At 27.9% G+C, this 6,000-nt stretch overlaps 1 long non-coding RNA gene across 1 annotated transcript; it reads left to right on the top strand.

Annotated features, from left to right (window-relative positions):
• Positions 1–3,290: 3,290 nt before the first annotated feature.
• Positions 3,291–4,260, top strand: LOC105803203 (uncharacterized). The gene is made up of 2 exons (XR_001136394.2): positions 3,291–3,726; positions 4,049–4,260. It is a non-coding gene; the product is annotated as an uncharacterized LOC105803203 (long non-coding RNA).
• Positions 4,261–6,000: the final 1,740 nt, after the last annotated feature.

Consider the following 6,000-nt stretch of genomic DNA (forward strand, 5'->3'; position numbering starts at 1 on the left):
CGACTCTGGCTATGGACTCGGGTAAGGGGTGTTACATTAATCTTAGCTGTTGATGTAATTGATCTATACCGTTGGATTTGGGGAGGCTCAGCTATAAATAGAGGCCTCTCCCTTCATTGTCAGAAAAAAAAAAGAATCAATAAAAAAGGAGAACGATTGGCAGTTTTTTAAAGGTGGCTTACTATTTTCTTTTTTTTTCTTTTTTGATTATTTTTTACTTATTTACGATTTAAAAAAAGGCAGAAGGTGATACCACTGCCAATTTTATTCATTTATTTTATTTAGCCCTAATAAAGTGACGCGTTTCAAAGGATGGAGATATTTTCCCATTCAAGCCTTATGAGTTATTCGCGCCTTTTAATTGGGCCCTTCATTTTTTTTAATTATGTTGATTTTCAATTTAATCCTTAATCTTTCATTTTAGGTTTTTAGTCTATTTTATTAATTTTGTTATTAGTATTTTTATTATTATATTATATATTATTATTATTATACCTACATATATGTGTGCATATGCATGTTAATATATATACATATATATTTTAAACGCTTTTAATATATATACATATTATATACATAATTTATTATTATTTTATTTTCATAGTTTTTATACATATATATATACACACATTTATATTTCATAATATTTATACGTTTGCCCATATTCTATGATTTTTATATGTTTATACATTTTTGTAATATATACACATATATTTATACTCCATTCAAAGCTTATTATAAATATTTTCCACGTTTTATATTATACTTATATGTTTCATTTTTTGTAAATGCATGAATATATTTTATATGTATATATTTATATTTTCCTTGTTTTCATAAATGCATTATGTATTATATATATATATATATAAGTTTTATAACCCAAAATTTTATGAGTAAATTATCTTTATCTCTTTTATTCTTCATAATTTCAAATGTATATATATTTTGTACATTTTCTCTTTATATTTTTTTTGTTTATTTCCTTCATTTGCTTATTGATTTATGTTTTCATTTATATTCATTTTATATTTTACATGTCGTTGTTTATGTACATTAATTTCGTTTATTTCTATGCCATTGTTGTATTTATTATTACATTTTATATTTAATGTAGCATCACATCATTTTTTTCGATTTTAAAATTTTCAAAATTGAGATAACACTCGTATTTAGGATTTTCAAGGAAATTGAGCCCTAACGTATTGGGTTCCGATTTTCTTCGTTAAATCAACGATCGAGGTTGCTCATTAATAAAAAATATATAAAATAAAAAGCTTGTTGTTGGGGAGTTAAATATGTTGTATCCTAACGTATTGGATGTGACGTATTGATTTCTGGAGACAAATATTTAAAAAAAATAATAATAAAGGAAATATTTCAAGTTTGGGATTTTGAGGAATTGTGCCCTAACGTATTGGGCCGCGATTTCTTAAATCTTAAACAAATGAATATTCTTTTAAATTTTTATTACACGAGTTTTAGACTAATTCATTTTTGAGGAAATTAGAATGTTGTGCCCTAACGCATTGGGTGTGACATTTTCTTTATTCGAAATGATAAGGGTCTTAATAAGTAACGTTTTTAAGTTTTTGCTAAGGATTATATTTTTCAAAATTTTAACATTAAGACACTAATTAATTAACTAGGTACCAATTTTGGGCGTTATGAGGGTGCTAATCCTTCCTCGTACGTAACTAACTCCCGGATCTGTTTTTCTAAAACTCATAGACCAAAGCCGTTTTTTTACGTGATCCAATCACACCTTAATAAAAGATTGGTGGCGACTCCCAATTTTCATTTTTTAAAGTCGACAACCTAAATTTTTTGTTTTTAAAAAATGGTTTCGACAATGAAATTTAAAAGGATATTCAATTGTTTAAGTCAGATAAAGAAATCGAAGCCCAATACGTTAGGGCACAAATTCTCAAAATTTCAAACATTGAATATTGTCTTTATTATCTTTTAGAAAAACCCTCATCTTGAGAAAACAACATGTCATATCCAATGCGTTAAGACACAACGTATCGAATTCCTGAGAATGAGCTTTTTATTTATGTCTCGGTTAAAAAATGGTACTCGATTATTTAGATTCAATGAGAAAAATTGGAACCCAATAAGTTAGGGCTCAATCTTTTCGCAGATCCTAAATACTGAGTATTGCTTTATGTTGAAAAATTTTGAATAAAACGATTTTAATGCTTAAATGAAACGTAATCTTTTTGACAAATAAAACGCAATGGGATGATCATGTATAACGCGAAATAATAATTCGTAAATTAAAATGTACACTAATGAGCGACAAAGAATCAATAAATATAAATAAACAATACCATACACATAAGGGCAATAGTCACATATTATGCAAATACAAACATTAATCTTTGTGATCTAATCTAAAAATACCAAACAAATTAACAAAAATGAAATGTGACAAGTTTTTGAAATAACTAAAACAAACAATATGCAAGAAGGAAATTATAATCAATAAATTATATGTACAAAAATGAAAGTTTGAAATAAATCAAAATAGCATTAAAAATAAATACTACATTAAATAATAGTATCCAAATAAATTTAAAAATAAATATTATATAAGAAGAAAATTAAAATACATAAAATAATATACATATATTAATTTAAATAAGTAATACACGTGAAAGAAAAAAATAGTAAAATGATAATATATATACATAATAATATATATAAAGAAGTTGAAATAAACGAAATATATAAAATAGGGTTTTTAAAAGAATATGATTATATATATAAATTAGTTTTAAAAATGTGTAAACATAATAATCTTATAATAATAATAATTTGATATGACTTATCTATATATATATATATATTAATATTGTATAAGAATATCATTAAAAAATCTTTCACATAAAAACATATAAAAGTGAATTTTATAAATGAGTGTACTATAAAATAAACGTGCAATTTATATTGAATTTTAAAAATACATGACAAATTTTAATTATAATACATAATAAATTTGAAATAAACATACATGATAAATTTAAAATAATAAAATATTATAAATTAAAGTAATATTGATGATAAGTTTAAAAAGATATTAAGCTTAAGCATAAAATAATGTGAGATTTAAAATAAATATATCTAAAAATAACAGAAAAATTAAATTTAAACAGAATAAAAATCAAGTACATTAAATTAAATAAATATGGACAAAATTGTATCAAATTCGAAATAAAAAGAAAAAAATGAAAATAAAGCAGAATTGAGGACCAAAAAGGCGCGCGCGAATAACATGGGGACTAAAGAGGAAAATATCCCCATCCTCAAAACGCTGCGTTTCGCCATGGACCAAATTGAAATAAACAATGAAATATGTGGTAAAATTTAAGAAACATAAAGGATCTATTTAAACTCGTATCAAAATCTGGGGGACAATTGCGCAAATAAGTCATTGAGACAAAACGCGCGAATCCTCCCCTCGGGTCGGGTCACCGCGCGGATCTCGGCCTTAAACGACGCCGTTTTGAAATCACTGAAACTGCATCAAACGACGTCGTTTCTTACACTGTCTATAGGCCCCAAAAAACCTAAAAAATTAGCAGCCATTTCAATTATCAATCTAACCTAAAAAAAAACCTAAATCTACCCTCTCTGTGCGCCGTTTTCAGATTTGGCCCCCTTATCCATCTACCCCCGATTCAATCGGAGCGGATAGAGGCTTCAATGGCGGACTTAATGAAGGTAAACTTCCTCTCTTTTCTCTTATTTTGTTAATCGATTTTTCTCCCCGTTTTTTATTTTCGCATATCCAAGAAAGAAGAAGGAAAAAAAACAAAAAAAACGAAGAAGCGAAAAAAAAAACTGAAATCGGAAAATCACCTCTTAAAATTTACTGCAATTCGGTTTTTTTCATTCCTTTTTCCCTATCCCCTCTTTACAGTATTACAAATGGCTTTATAAAGCCGAATAAGATAAAAATAAAAATTACAGAAAACTCTTTATTTTTAGCTGTCAATCTGTCATTTTGCTTCTCTTGCTGCTCGCTGTTTGTTGTTCGTTGCAGGCGCACGCGCGCGGAGTCTCGGCACGCGCGGAGGGGAAGCAGCGGCTGAAGGTTTTGCTATGGTTTCTGATTCTATTTTTTGTTTATGTTATGGGCTAGGGTGTATTGGGCTAGTTGGGTAAATAGGCTTCTAATTTTGCTGTAATCTGGACATGGACTTTAATTATGTAAATGGACTTTGAATTTTTATTGAATTTGGTTTTATTTATTAATTGGGGCCCGGGACAAAATTGGGTATTACAGTTTAATTTTTAATTAATCTTAATTAATTTAATTAAACTTTAATTAATTAATCATAAGCATGATTTGTCTAAGATAGTGGATTTTGTCATCCAGCACCACCGTTTGACCATTTAAAATTGATCTAATTTCTCTATTGGTCCTTTGGTCATTTAAAAATCTGTAGTGATAAATCTTGTACTTTAATTAACTATCAATTCGACAAAATTATTAAACCAAACTTTAATATGTTTCATATTAACCTCTTAAATATTAATATTTAATATTTACGGACTCGAACCATGGAAATGGGGTTCTGAAACTGTCGTTTTCGACACCACTGAAAATCGGGTTGTTACACATTCGCTCCAATACTCGAGACAAGGTATTTCTCAAATTAGACTTGATAGACGACATATTGGTGTGTCAGTTGAATTGCTCAATTTCTATTAGACTAAGGAATTGTTTAGATTATCAACTAAGATAAGATATCTTCTCCCATTACGATCCGATCACATAATGCAACTTAGTATTAGTTAAATGTTGGATAATTAATGAGCTAATATTTACTTTCATTTTACTTTGTATAGAAAAACTATTGAAGACAATATACAAAAAGATATTAATGATAACAATGGAGTTTTCTTAAACCAAATTGTTCAAAAAATTATAAATACATAGACATAATCACTACACTAAAAGCACTAGATCCCAATAGGCCGACGATGGAGGATAGTGTTAGGGGCGGTTGGAGAAGGGTACAACAATTTGGGCTTCTATGGTGAAGGGAAAATGAAACAAGGAAAAAGAACAAAAGAAAGAAGAAATAAAAGAGGAAGAAGAGAAAAGAGAGGGAAAGCAGAGAACAGCTAAGGAAGGCGGTGACATGAGGCAGCACTAGGTAGTGGTGGTGGCCTAAAAAGAAAGAAGAAAAGAAAAGGAAAGAAAAAGAGACGAGATAGTCAAAAGTCAAAACTACAAAAAAATTACTTACCCACGTGGAAAATTGAGAAAATTACGTGAAAATTCTCAAAATTCAATATCATCTTTTCATAAAAAAATTTAACGACAACTAATATAGGGTGACTAAAATATAACTTTAAAGAGTTTAGTGGCTGAATCAAAAAATTAATAGTTGATAGAATGAAGTCAATAGTTTAATGACCATTCTTGTACTTTACCCTTGAATATATTAAAATATTTGATCAAATACGGATCACAATAAATCATATGGTTTTTTTTAGACTCTCTAATATTCAATAGTCATGTTGGGTTCTAATTAAATTTAGAGTTAAGTCGAGTTAAACTCTTGTAGGGTTATTTTTTCTACCCACAAAACTTGAACATGAAATCTTCCTTAGTACTAGACCAAACAAGCATTAGTAATTGTAGGTTTGATTTTAGAATCAAGTTATACTCGAGAACTTTAAGATCTACGCACAACGAATTGTTTTAATTTGGTTAAATTCTAATGATAGTTTCTGTACTTATCAATTTGCGCGAATTCAGTTGCTTTACTTTTATTTGTTTAAAATTAGTCTCTTTACTTTTCGAATTGCTCATTTTCAGTCCTTTCGTTAACTGTTTATGTTATCTATGTTTAAAATTCAGTTTAATCACAAATTTAGTCCTCAATCTTTACAAGTTTTATTAAAACTTTTGTACTTTTACAATTTTTCATGGGATAAACCAAGTTGTTAGGTGTGATGATGTAAGACTCTTAAGATTATGCC

Source organism: Gossypium raimondii, chromosome 11 (assembly GCF_025698545.1).
Source record: "Gossypium raimondii isolate GPD5lz chromosome 11, ASM2569854v1, whole genome shotgun sequence".
Taxonomy (NCBI): domain Eukaryota; kingdom Viridiplantae; phylum Streptophyta; class Magnoliopsida; order Malvales; family Malvaceae; genus Gossypium; species Gossypium raimondii.